The sequence below is a fragment of the Triticum dicoccoides genome, chromosome 6B (genome assembly GCF_002162155.2).
Source record: "Triticum dicoccoides isolate Atlit2015 ecotype Zavitan chromosome 6B, WEW_v2.0, whole genome shotgun sequence".
NCBI lineage: Eukaryota > Viridiplantae > Streptophyta > Magnoliopsida > Poales > Poaceae > Triticum > Triticum dicoccoides.
The window spans coordinates 497,821,848-497,834,713 of record NC_041391.1 but is presented as its reverse complement, the minus strand read 5'-3'; positions in this window follow the sequence as shown (position 1 = coordinate 497,834,713).

The following is a 12,866-nucleotide window of genomic DNA, read 5'->3' as shown; positions in this document are numbered from 1 at the left end:
GGAGTTACAGTTTAATTTATATGATTTTTCAAAGATTAAACCATATTCTGGAATTGTTAATATTAACAGAAAAGGAATATGACGTCAGCATGATGCAATGCTAACGTCAACAGGTCAACAGGTCGGCTGACCTAGTCAAACCAGACAGGTGGCGCGCACATGTCAGCCAGTGTAAGCTTAACAGTGGATTAAACTAATCTAACATGCTAATTAGAGGAGTGGGCCCCTGGTGTCAGTGACTAACTAGTTACTAATTAATCCACGAATTTTAATTAGAAGATTTTTTTTTCAAATGTTTAAGCTAGCGGGGCCCGCATGTCAAAGGCATTGGGCTGCCTGGTCAACAGTTGACTGGGTCAACCTAGTCAACTGGGACCCATGGGGCCCACTCGCAGTGGCTCTGGTGTGGCCCCAGGCCAGCCACGTCGGTGGCCGGCGCCGGAGAGAGCTCCGGCGACCAAAACCGCGGCGGCGCGTCGCTGGAGTTGTCGCAAACGCGCTAGGGGGCACCATTTGGCACGCGGTTAGGTTCTTTCGAACGGGCGATCGCCCGCACATCGATCTGTCGCGGCGGTTTGGCCGAAAATGGCCGGAGACGGCGATGGCTAGCGGCGGAGCGGACGCCGGATTTCGGCCGTTGGTGTCTACGATGACGCAGGGCAAGTTAGGCGATGTGGGGAGCGGCGTTGTGCTCCTACGAGCTCCAGGAGCCCGACTACGAGCTCGGGCGCAAGCTCGGGCCACGGTGGCCACGACGGTGAGGTGATCTGCTGTGGCGAGCTCACAGCAACAGCGACGAGCTAGCTAGGGAGAACCACGCGGTGCAAGGAGAAGGGTGGAGGGAGGGAGGAGCTCACCGAGCGGCTACGAAAAGCCTGCGACAACTTAGGAGTGCAGAGGTGGCCGGAATGGAGGGAGATGGCAGCGACCGAACGGAGAAGGCGGCGTCGATCCGGTCAGTGAGGTGGCGCCGAGCTCGAGATCGTGGTCGGAGAGGGAGTACCGGTCGTTGGCGGAGCTTCTGGTCACCAAGAGGAGGCGCGGGGACGCCGGTGGCCGCGTGACCGGAGTGGCGCGGAGGCGGCTGCGTTTTGTGAGGTGGAGAACAGAGGGGAGAGCGAGCGAGGAGGGAGAGGGGAGTGGCAAGTGGGCGAGTGGGAGACGAGGGGGCCGAGGCGTCAGGGAGGCGCAAGCCTTATCCCCTCGCCCGGGCATCGTCGGCGAGGTGGGTCCGGCGGGGACGGCGCCTGTAGCAACTCGAGTCGGGGGAACAATGGGAGGTGGGAGATGACGGGGGAGGGGGAGTGGGCCACATGGCCTGTTGGTCTGCCAGGTGGGCTGAGGCCCATGGGGAGGCCAGTGGCTGAGGCCCTTCTTCCTTTTCTTAAAACAATTTTCTTTTCTTTTAAAACTTTTGTTTTAGCTATTTTAGGCCACTTAGACATTTTGCAAAAATGTTGGTTCACCACCAATATTACCAGAAGAATATGTTCCACATGATGAACATTTTAGTTTTCATGTCTGAGCATTTTTGAAATTCAGTCATAATTTGAAATTGAATTCAACTGGAATTTAAAAGAGAGAGGAGACAATGATGATCAAACACCTGTTTAGCAAAATGATTAACTTAACCCCAGGGGTTACTGTAGCATCATTACACCGGGGTGTTACAACTCTCCTCCTCTAAAAGAAATTCTCGTCTCAAGAATTAAGAGGTAGAAGGGAATAGGTCGGGGTATTCATCCCGGAGGTTATCTTCGCGTTCCCAAGTGGCTTCCTCTTTAGTATGATTCGACCATTGCACCTTGAGGAACTTGGTAACCTTCTGGCAGGTTTGACGTTCAACTTCTTCAAGAATGCGGATCAGATGCTCTTTGTATGTGAGATCATCTTGAATTTCAATTAATTGCGGATCCACTTCACGTTCCGGATCCTTGAAGCATCGACGAAGTTGCGACACGTGGAAGACGTCATGGACGTGAGAGAACTGAGATGGCAACTCGAGTTGATAAGCCACCAATCCACGACGGGCGAGAATACGGAAGGGACCAATGTAACGAGGAGCTAGCTTGCCCTTGACACCGAATCGATGAGTGCCTCTCAAAGGAGTGACACGCAGATTAGCTTGTTCACCAGGTTGATAAGTTGAACCCCAGTGTTTCCGGTCATAGTTGCTCTTCTGGCGGGAATGGGCCGCCTTGAGATTATCCCGGACAATGCGAACCTGCTCTTCAGCTTGTTGAATAATGTTTGTACTAATGAGCGTCCGTTCCCCAGTTTCTGACTAATTCAGAGGGGTTCGGCACTTACGTCCATAAAGCACTTCGAAGGGTGCCATCTTCAAGCTGGCTTGATAGCTGTTGTTATAAGAGAACTTCGCATAAGGGAGAGATTCTTCCCACTTCTTACCGAAAGAAATAACACAAGCCCGAAGCATGTCTTCAAGAATTTGATTGACTCGCTCGACTTGGCCTTGGGATTGGGGATGATAAGCAGTGCTCCAGGTAATATGAGTTCCCATTGCCTCTTGGAAACTATCCCAGAACTTCGAAGTGAAAATACTGTCGCGGTCTGAACCGATATCCTTTGGAATGCCGTGGAGTGACACAATTCTAGAGATATACAAGTTTGCTAATTGGCTAGCAGTGATTGTCTCTTTGACTGGCAAAAAGTGGGCAACCTTCAAGAATTGGTCGATGACGACAAAGATAGCATCGTTACCTTTCTGAGACTTGGGAAGGCCTGTGATGAAATCCATTTGGATCTTATCCCACTTCCATTCAGGAATCAGAAGCGGTTGTAGAAGTCCAACCGGTTTCTGATGTTCTGCTTTGACACGATGGCAAACGTCACATTCTTCAATATATCGAGCAATGTCTTACTTCATCTTAGACCACCAGTACTTCTGACGAATGTCTAGATACATCTTGGTACTTCCCGCATGAATAGAGAGAGGGGTGTCATGCGCTTCTTTCATCACCTTCTCTGTCATAAGCTCGAACCAGGGCACTACAATGCGATCTCTGAAGTATAAGGTCCCATCTTCAGCAAGCGACAAATCTCTAGATTTCTCTAAGGCAAGATCCTCTTTCATTAAATCAACATGAGCATCTTTGGCTTGAGCAGACTTAATTGCTTTTAGAAGAGTTGGTTCTAGTACAAGGTTATTCAGAGAACCCTGTGGAACTAGTTGAAGGTTTAGCTTGCATAGCTCTTCATAAAGGCAGGGTTGAGCTTTGTAGACCATGTGATTATTGCAATAAGACTTGCGGCTCAAGGCATCAGCCATTACATTAGCCTTGCCAGGTGTATAAGATATACCGCAGTTGTAGTCAACAATAGCTTCAATCCATCGCTGCTGACGGAGGTTCAAATCTGGCTAAGTAAACAGGTACTTCAGACTCTGATGATCGGTGAAGATCTCGCAACAATTACCGAGAAGGTACTGTCTCCATAGCTTCAGTGCAAAGATAACCGCTGCAAGCTCGAGGTCATGAACTGGGTAGTTCTCTTCATGAGGACGTACTTGACGGGAGGCATAAGCAATCACCCTGCGCTCTTGCATTAGGATACAGCCTAAAGCTTGACGTGAAGCATCGCAATAGATGACGAAGTCCTTGCGAGAATCAGGGGGAGCAAGAACTGGGGCAGAAGTCAGCTTGTCCTTGAGTACCTGGAAACTTTCCTGACACTTTTCAGTCCAATCAAACTTAACGCCTTTGTGAAGCAGATTAGTCAGTGGCTTGGCGATCTTGTAGAAGTTCTCGACAAAACGGCGGCAATAACTGGCAAGTCCGAGAAAGCTTCTGACTTGCTTGACAGTCTTCGGAGGGGTCCAGTCAAGAATAGCCTGAACGAGCTCTGGGTTGACGGCAATACCATCCTTGGAGATGACTTGACCAAGGTAGGTGACTTCGGGTAACCAGAATTCGCACTTGGAATACTTGGCATAAAGCTGATGCTCTCGAAGCTTTTCCAGAACAAGACGAAGATGTTCAGCATGTTCTTCTTTGTTCTTCAAATATACCAGAATATCATCCAGATAGACTACGACGAACTTGTCGAGGTAATCCATGAATATGTAGTTCATCAGACGAGAGAATGTAGTTGGAGCATTGGTTAAACCGAATGACATGACGATGTACTCGTAAGAACCATAACGAGTGACGAATGCGGTCTTTGAAATATCCTCTTCACGAACACGACTCTGGTGGTAACCCAACCTCAAGTCGAGTTTAGAGAATATAGATGAACCAGCCAGTTGATCATACAGATCATTGATCCGAGGAAGGGGATATTTGTTCTGAATTGTAGCTTGGTTGATAGGACGATAGTCTTAGACCAAACGGTTCGTTCTGTCCTTCTTCTTGACGAAGAGAGAAGGTGCTCCCCAAGCAGAGGAACTTGGACGAGTGAAACCCTTGCGAAGAGATTTGTCGATTTCCTCCTTAAGTTCAAGGATCTCATGAGGTGGCATCTTGTAGGGTCGTTTGGCGATAGGAATGGTGCCTGGTTTCAAGTCGATGACGAACTCGACAGCCCGAGCATGGGGCATTCCTGGAAGTTCTTCTAGAAAGACGTCTTGGAAGTCGCAAACGACTGGAATCTTTTCAATTCCCTCAAGAGGTGCCGCGTTCAACGCATTCACGACATAAAGTCGTGCTTCGGTGTTTTGAACAATCTGAGCATGGTAGCTTACTATCTCATCAGAAGGATGTAGTAGATGAATGACCTTAGTGGCGCAAACGATAGAGGCAATATGTGCTTTCAACCATTCCATTCCCAGGATGGGGTCAATATTGGAAGACTCCAGAATAATGGGAGAAACTAGGAATTCTAGCCCTTCAATTTCCACGGGGACGTTGCGACCAATCATGGTGGTACGACACTGGCCCATAGGGGTGTGTACCACTATTGGAGTGTTCATGGGCTCGCATCGAATGTCGCATGCATATGCAAAATTTCCTGACATAAATGAATGCGATGCTCCTGAATCGAATAAAACAGAAGCCGGTACTGAATTAACGAGAAGAGTACCCATCACAATAGCAGGCTGGTCTTGAACTTCTTTCAGATCAATGTTGTTAGCCTACCCACGACCATAAGGTCGGGCATTGTTGTTGCGGGGTTGATTGTTACCCCGAGCACTAGAAGGCAGAGTCAGCTAATTCTGATTCTGAGGGCAGTTCCTGGAACGGTGACCTGGAAGGCCACACTTGAAGCACAGACCATCATTGGGATTGGGAGCAGGAGCTCGAGGTGGTATAGTTTGAAGAGGCTGCCTCTGCGGTGGAGGAGGCAGATGAGGTGCAACATAGGACTGTCTTGGTGCAGGTGCAGTTGGACGATACATGCCGTGGGGGATCCATATCCGACGCTTCTGCGCTGACGGGCCCGACGATGAGCCGGCGTCGCGACTACGCCTAAGGGATCCCTGGTGTTCCTGAAGACCAGTCTCAACCTGAATAGCCTTGTTCACCAAAGTGGCGAAATCAGCAAAGTCATGAATGAGCAGTGCTAGCTTGATATCAGGTTGAAGTCCATCATGAAACTTTTCCTGCTTACGACTTACGAGCATCAGTATCAATGTCTTCTTCAGCATAACAGGACAAGTCCAAGAATTCCTGCTGATAAGCATCTACAGACTTGTTGCCTTGGGTGAGGTTGCGGAACTCTCGCTTCTTCCTGTCCATGATTCCCTGAGGAATAAAGCGGGCACGAAAGACAACTTGGAAATCTGGCCAAGTGACGACCGTTCCAGTAGGCAGGGTACGCCTGTGGCTGTCCCACCATTGAGCAGCGGGACCCTTGAGGAAGAAGGATGCGAAGGTGACATAGCTGGCAGGGGCAACAGTAGCAGACTCCATTTCATACGTGATGTCCCGGAGCCAGTCATCAGCATCAAGGGGCTGAGTTGAGCTATGGTAGATTGTCGGGTTGAGGCCCATGAAGTCCTGCAGAGTAACTGGGGCTGGCTGCTGGTTCATATTCGGACGAGGAAACTGAGCCATCATTCCTTCCATGAATTGGCGGTTCAGCTCAAACTGTTGCATCATTCCAGCAAAGAATTCGAGCGGTGGTGGATCGTTGCCACCACGGCCACAACCAACCGGTCTAACCATCCTGCTAACATATAACAGGGGGTAGTTCAACATTGAGCATTTGCAAAGACAAGGATCATTCATGATGAAACAAGCATAATGAAAGATGTATGATGGATACCACTTAGTAGTCAACACGACAGTGTGTGCACTATTCAAGATGCTATTCTAAGGAGTAACTATGGCTTATCCAACTTTGGGGTGAATGTGGTCACGGGATCCTAATGTTAGAGTTAGTAAATTCGTTTAACCTTAGTAGAAGAGAGCTCAGAGTCCTAGAGTATAGACGAGGAGTAAAAGATCCTAATACCACCCAATGTCGACGTGGGCCTGTAAGACACACAACCATGTTAGTAAAAGTTTTTCAGTGACTAGACTCAACTTCGGCCAAGGAGTTGGAAAGGGGACTACCTACAGGCAGTCGACTCTGATACCAACTTGTGACGCCCTCGATTCAATTGTACACTAATCATACACGCAAATGTGTACGATCAAGATCAAGGACTCACAGGAAGATATCACAACACAACTTTAGACACAAATTAAAATAATACAAGCTTTATATTACAAGCCAGGGGCCTCGAGGGCTCGAATACATAAGCTCGAATACACAAGAGTCAGCGGAAGCAACAATATCTGAGTACAGACATAAGTTAGACAAGTTTGCCTTAAGAAGGCTAGCACAAAAGCAACATCGATCGAAAAGGCAAGGCCTCCTGCCTGGGAGCCTCCTAACTACTCCTGGTCATCAGCGGTCTCCGTCACATGGTAGTAGACGCCCTTGGGGTAGTAGCAGTCGTCAAAGGTGGCATCTGGCTCCTGGACTCCACCATCTTGTTGCGACAACCAGAAAGAAGAAAGAAGGGGGGAAAGGGGTATCAAAGCAACCGTGAGTACTCATCCAAAGTACTCGCAAGCAAGGATCTACACTACATATGCAACATTATCAAAGGAAGGCTGTATATGTGGACTGGGCTGCAGAAATGACAGAATAGAGAGAAGGCCTAGTCCTATCGAAGACTAGCATCTTCTGGAAACCACCATCTTGCAGCAAATAGGAGGGAGTAGAGTAGCATAAAGTAAAGTAGTAGTAGTGTTATCAACCTCGGCCAGAGATCCTTTCTCGACTCCCTGCGAGAAAGCAACCCCAGAGCCATACTATCCAGTTATCACCTCATCACAATCCAATTCTCATCACAAGTATCTAGTTCTAGTTGTATCGATCGGGATACAACTCCAAGTGTCCGTTACCGTAGGATAGGCTATCGATAGATGTTTTCTTCCCTGCAGGGGTGCACCATCTTACCCACCACGCTCGATTAACTCCGGCCGGACACACTTTCCTGGGTCATGCCCGGCCTCGGCCAAACAATACGCCGCAACCCGACCTAGGCTTAATAGAGAGGTCAGCACACCGGACTAAACCTATGTCCCCAGGGGTCATGGGCCACGCCTCTTAATTATCTCACGGGCACCTTCCAGTTCAACCCAACTCCACATCACTCGCAATTATGCTCGCGCGGGTACCCCTCAGGGTCGACCCGTCTTTAGTAACATGGTTCAGTGTAAAGTCATAGTAACCATAGTAACCGTGTGTCCAAACATCAAGGGGAAAACCCGAGGAATCACCCCCGGTGAATTCCACTCGATGTAATCATCAAGGTGAATGTAAGAGGAATCACCCCCGAGGTTCACACTTGAGGGGTTGCACGACATAGTCGTATCGGAAGTGGTTAAGGCGGAATCACCCTCGATGACCACAACCGAATAGCTACACTACATGGTTAACATCAGAAGTGCTATAGAGGTCTCACCCTCGGCCCTCGATAGTAACCCAACAGTGTCGAGCAACTAAGGGGAAAGTGATGTGCGGCGCCGGGGCCTGGTCTTCAATCCCATTGATCGGGTCTTCAATGATGAAGCAGGGGCAACAAGGACAAGGTGGGGGTCACTAATGGATCACTAACCAACCTATACTAAGCAGTTTAGGATAAGCAGGTAAGGTACAACAACAGATACAAAAGCAGGCTATGCATCAGAATAGGAGCAAAAAATAACAGTAGCAAAATCTAATGCAAGCATGAGAGAATGGAATGGGCGATATCGGGATGATCAAAGGGGGGCTTGCCTGGTTGCTCTGGCAAGGAGGGGTCATCGTCAACGTAGTCGATCATAGGGGCAGCATCGGTCTCGGGGTCTATCGGAGAGAAGAGGGGGAAGAAACAGTAAATATAAAGCAAACATAGCATCACAAATCATAACGTGGCAATATGTTGTGCCGGGTGTGACCTAATGTATGGCTACACGATAAAGGTGAAAGGGGAATCCAACCGGGAAGGTATTCCCGGTTCCGGACCTATGTCAGACAAATGACCGGAGGGGGAATGTTCCATGTTCAGATAGTTAGAGGCATCTGACAGGTAAACAGACCGCGAATCTGGATTTGTTGGAATTTTCTGAGCAACTTTCATATAGAAAACATTTTCATCGGAGTTACTGTTTAATTTATATGATTTTTCAAAGATTAAACCATATTCTGGAATTATTAATATTAACAGAAAAGGAATACGACGTCAGCATGATGCAATGCTGACGTCAGCAGGTCAACAGGTTGGCTGACCTAGTCAAACCAGACAGGTGGCGCCCACATGTCAGCCACTGTATGCTTAATAGTGGATTAAACTAATCTAACATGCTAATTAGAGGGGTGGCCCCCTGGTGTCAGTGACTAACTAGTTACTAATTAATCCACAGATTTTAATTAGCAGATTTATTTATTTATTTAAAAAATTTAAGCTAGCGGGGCCCGCATGTCAGAGGCACTGGGCTGCCTGGTTAGCAGTTGGCTGGGTCAACCCAGTCAACTGGGACCCATGGGGCCCACTGACAGTGGCTCTTGTGTGGCCCCAGGCCAGCCATGTCAGCGGCCGGCGTCGGAGAGAGCTCCGGCGACCAAAACCGCGGCGGCGCGTCGCTGGAGTCATCGGAAATGCGCTAGGGGGCACCATTTGGCACGCGGTTAGGTTCTTTCGAATGGGCTCTCGCCCGCGCATCGATCTGTCGTGGCGGTTTGGCCTGAAACGGCCAGAGACGATGATGGCTAGCGGCGGAGCGGACACCGGATTTCGGCCGTTGGTGTCTACGATGATGCAGGGAAAGTTAGGCGATGCGGGGAGCGATGTTGTGCTCCTACGAGCTCCAGGAGCCCGACTACGAGCTCGGGCGCGAGCTTGGGCCACGGTGGCCACGACGGTGAGGTGATCTGCGGTAGCGAGCTCGCGGCAACGGCGACAAGCTAGCTAGGGAGAACCACGCGGTGCGAGGAGAAGGGAGGAGGGAGGGAGGAGCTCACCGAGCGACTACGAAAAGCCTGCGACAGCTTAGGAGCGCAGAGGTGGCCGGTGTCGGGGAACGTAGCAGAAATTCAAAATTTTCCTACGAGTCACCAACATCTATCAGTGGAGAGACTAGCAACAAAGGGAAGGAGATTGCATCTACATACCCTTGTAGATCGCTAAGCGGAAGCGTTCAAGTGAACAGGGTTGAAGGAGTCGTACTCGTCGTGATCCAAATCACCGGAGATCCTAGTGCCGAACGGATGGCACCTCCGCGTTCAACACACGTGCAGCCCGGTGAAGTCTCCCATGCCTTGATCCAGCAAGGAGAGAGGGAGAGGTTGGGGAAGACTCCGTCCAGCAGCAACACGACAGCGTGGTGGTGATGGAGGAGCGTGGTAATCCAGCAAGGCTTCGCCAAGCACCGCGAGAGACGAGGAGAAAGAGAGGTAGGGCTGCGCCAGGGAGAGGTGGAAACTCTTTTGTTGGCAGCCCCAAAGACCTCAACTATATATAGGGGAGAGGGAGGGGGCTGCGCCCCCTCTAGGGTTCCCACCCCAAGGGGTGCGGCAGCCCCAAAACCCATCTAGGGTGGCGGCCAAGGGGGGGAGAGGGGGAAACTTGCCCCCCAAGTAAGGTGGAGGCGCCCCCTCCCCAAACACTAGGTGCCTTGGGCCCTGGGGGGGGGGGCGCACCAGCCAACCTGGGGCTGGTCCCCTCCCATACTTGGCCCATGCTGCCCTCTCGGGCCGGTGGCCCCACTTGGTGGACCCCCGGGACCCTCCCGGTGGTCCTGGTACGTTACCGATAGCACCCGAAACTTTTTCGGTGAGCAAAACAGGACTTCCCATATATAAATCTTTACCTCCGGACCATTCCGGAACTCCTCGTGACGTCCGGTATCTCATCCTGGACTCTGAACAACATTCGGTAACCACGTATATCTATTCCCTATAACCCTAGCGTCATCGAACCTTAAGTGTGTAGATCCTACGGGTTCGGGAACCATGCAGGCATGACCGAGATAACTCTCCGGCCAATAACCAACAGCGGGATCTGGATACCCATGTTGGCTCCCACATGTTCCACGATGATCTCATCAGATGAACCACGATGTCGAGGATTCAATCAATCCCGTATACAATTCCCTTTGTCTAGCGATATTGTACTTGGCCGAGATTTGATCGTTGGTATGCCTATACCTTGTTCAATCTCGTTACCGGCAAGTCTCTTTACTCGTTCCGTAACACATCATCCCATGATCAACCCCTTGGTCACATTGTGCACATTATGATGATGTCCTACCGAGTGGGCCCAGAGATACCTCTCCGTCACACCAAGTGACAAATCCCAGTCTCGATTCGTGCCAACCCAACAGACACTTTCGGAGATACCCGTAGTGCACCTTTATAGCCACCCAGTTACGTTGTGACGTTTGGTACACCCAAAGCATTCCTACGGTACCCGGGAGTTACACAATCTCATGGTCTAAGGAAATGATACTTGACATTAGAAAAGCTTTAGCAAACGAACTACACGATCTTTGTGCTAGGCTTAGGATTGGGTCTTGTCCATCACATCATTCTCCTAATGATGTGATCCCGTTATCAACGATATCCAATGTCCATGGTCAGGAAACTGTAACCATCTATTGATCAACGAGCTAGTCAACTAGAGGCTTACTAGGGACATGGTGTTGTCTATGTACCCACACATGTATCTGAGTTTCCTATCAATACAATTATAGCATGGATAATAAACGATTATCATGAACAAGGAAATATAATAATAATAACTAATTTATTATTGCCTCTAGGGCATATTTCCAACAGTCTCCCACTTGCACTAGAGTCAATAATCTAGTTCACATCGCCATGTGATTAACACTCACAGGTCACATCGCCATGTGACCAACATCCAAAGAGTTTACTAGTGTCACTAAACTAGTTCACATCATCATGTGATTAAGACTCAATGAGTTCAGGGGTTTGATCATGTTTGCTTGTGAGAGAGGTTTTAGTCAATGGGTCTGCAACATTCAGATCCGTATGTACTTCGCAAATCTCTAGGTCATATTGTAAATGCTGCTTCCACGCTCCACTTGGAGCTATTCCAAATGGTTGCTCCGCTATACGTATCCGGTTTGCTATTCAGAGTCATTCGGATAGGTGTTAAAGCTTGCATCGACATAACCCTTTACGCCGAACTCTTTATCACCTCCATAATCGAGAAACATGTCCTTATTTACTCCAAGGACAATTTTGACCGCTGTCGAATGATCCATTCCTGGATCATTCTTGTACCCCTTGACTGACTCATGTCAAGGCACACTTCCGGTGTGGTACACATCATAGCATACTATAGAGCCTACGTCTGAAGCATAGGGGACGACCTTCGTCCTTTCTCTCTCTTCTGCCGTGGTCGAGCTTTAAGTCTTAACTTCATACCTTACAACTCAGGCAAGAACTCCTTCTTTAACTGATCCATCTTGAATACCTTCAAGATCATGTCAAGGTATGTGCTCATTTGAAAGTACCATTTAGCGTTTTTAATCTATCCTCATAGATCTTGATGCTCAATGTTCAAGCAGCTTAATCCAGGTTTTCTATTGAAAAACACCTTTCAAACAACCCTATATGCTTTCCAGAAATTCTACATCATTTCCGATCAACAATATGTCAACAACATATACTCATCAGAAATGCTATAGTGCTCCCACTCACTTCTTTGGAAATACAAGTTTCTTATAAACTTTGTATAAACCCAAAATCTTTGATCATCTCATCTAAGCGTATATTCCAACTCCGAGATGCTTACTCCAGTCCTTAGAAGGATTGCTGGAGCTTTGCATACTTGTTAGCATCTTTCAGGATTGACAAAACCTTCTGGTTGTATCACATACAACCTTTCCTCAAGAATAACGTCGAGGAAACAATGTTTTGACATCCTATCTGCAAGATTTCATAAATCATGAAATAATTGCTAATATAATTCCAACAGACTCTTAGCATCGCTACGAATGAGAAAGTCTCATCACAGTCAACTCCTTGAACTTGTCGGAAAACATCTTTAACGACAAGTCGAGCTTTCTTAATGGTGACACTTACCATCATTGTCCGTCTTTCTTTTAAAATCCATCTATACTCAACAGCCCTACGACCATCAAGTAGTTCTTCCAAAGTCTACACTTTGTTTTTATTCATGGATCCTCTCTCGGATTTTATGGCCTCGAGCCATTTGCGGAATCCGGGCCCACCATCGCTTCTCCATAGCTCGTAGGTTCATTGTTGTCTAGCAACATGACCTTCAAGACATGATTACTGTACCATTCTGAAGTAGTACGCATCCTTGTCAACCTACGAGGTTCGGTAGTGACTTGATCCGAAGTTTCATGATCACTATCATCAACTTCCACTTCAATTGGTGTAGG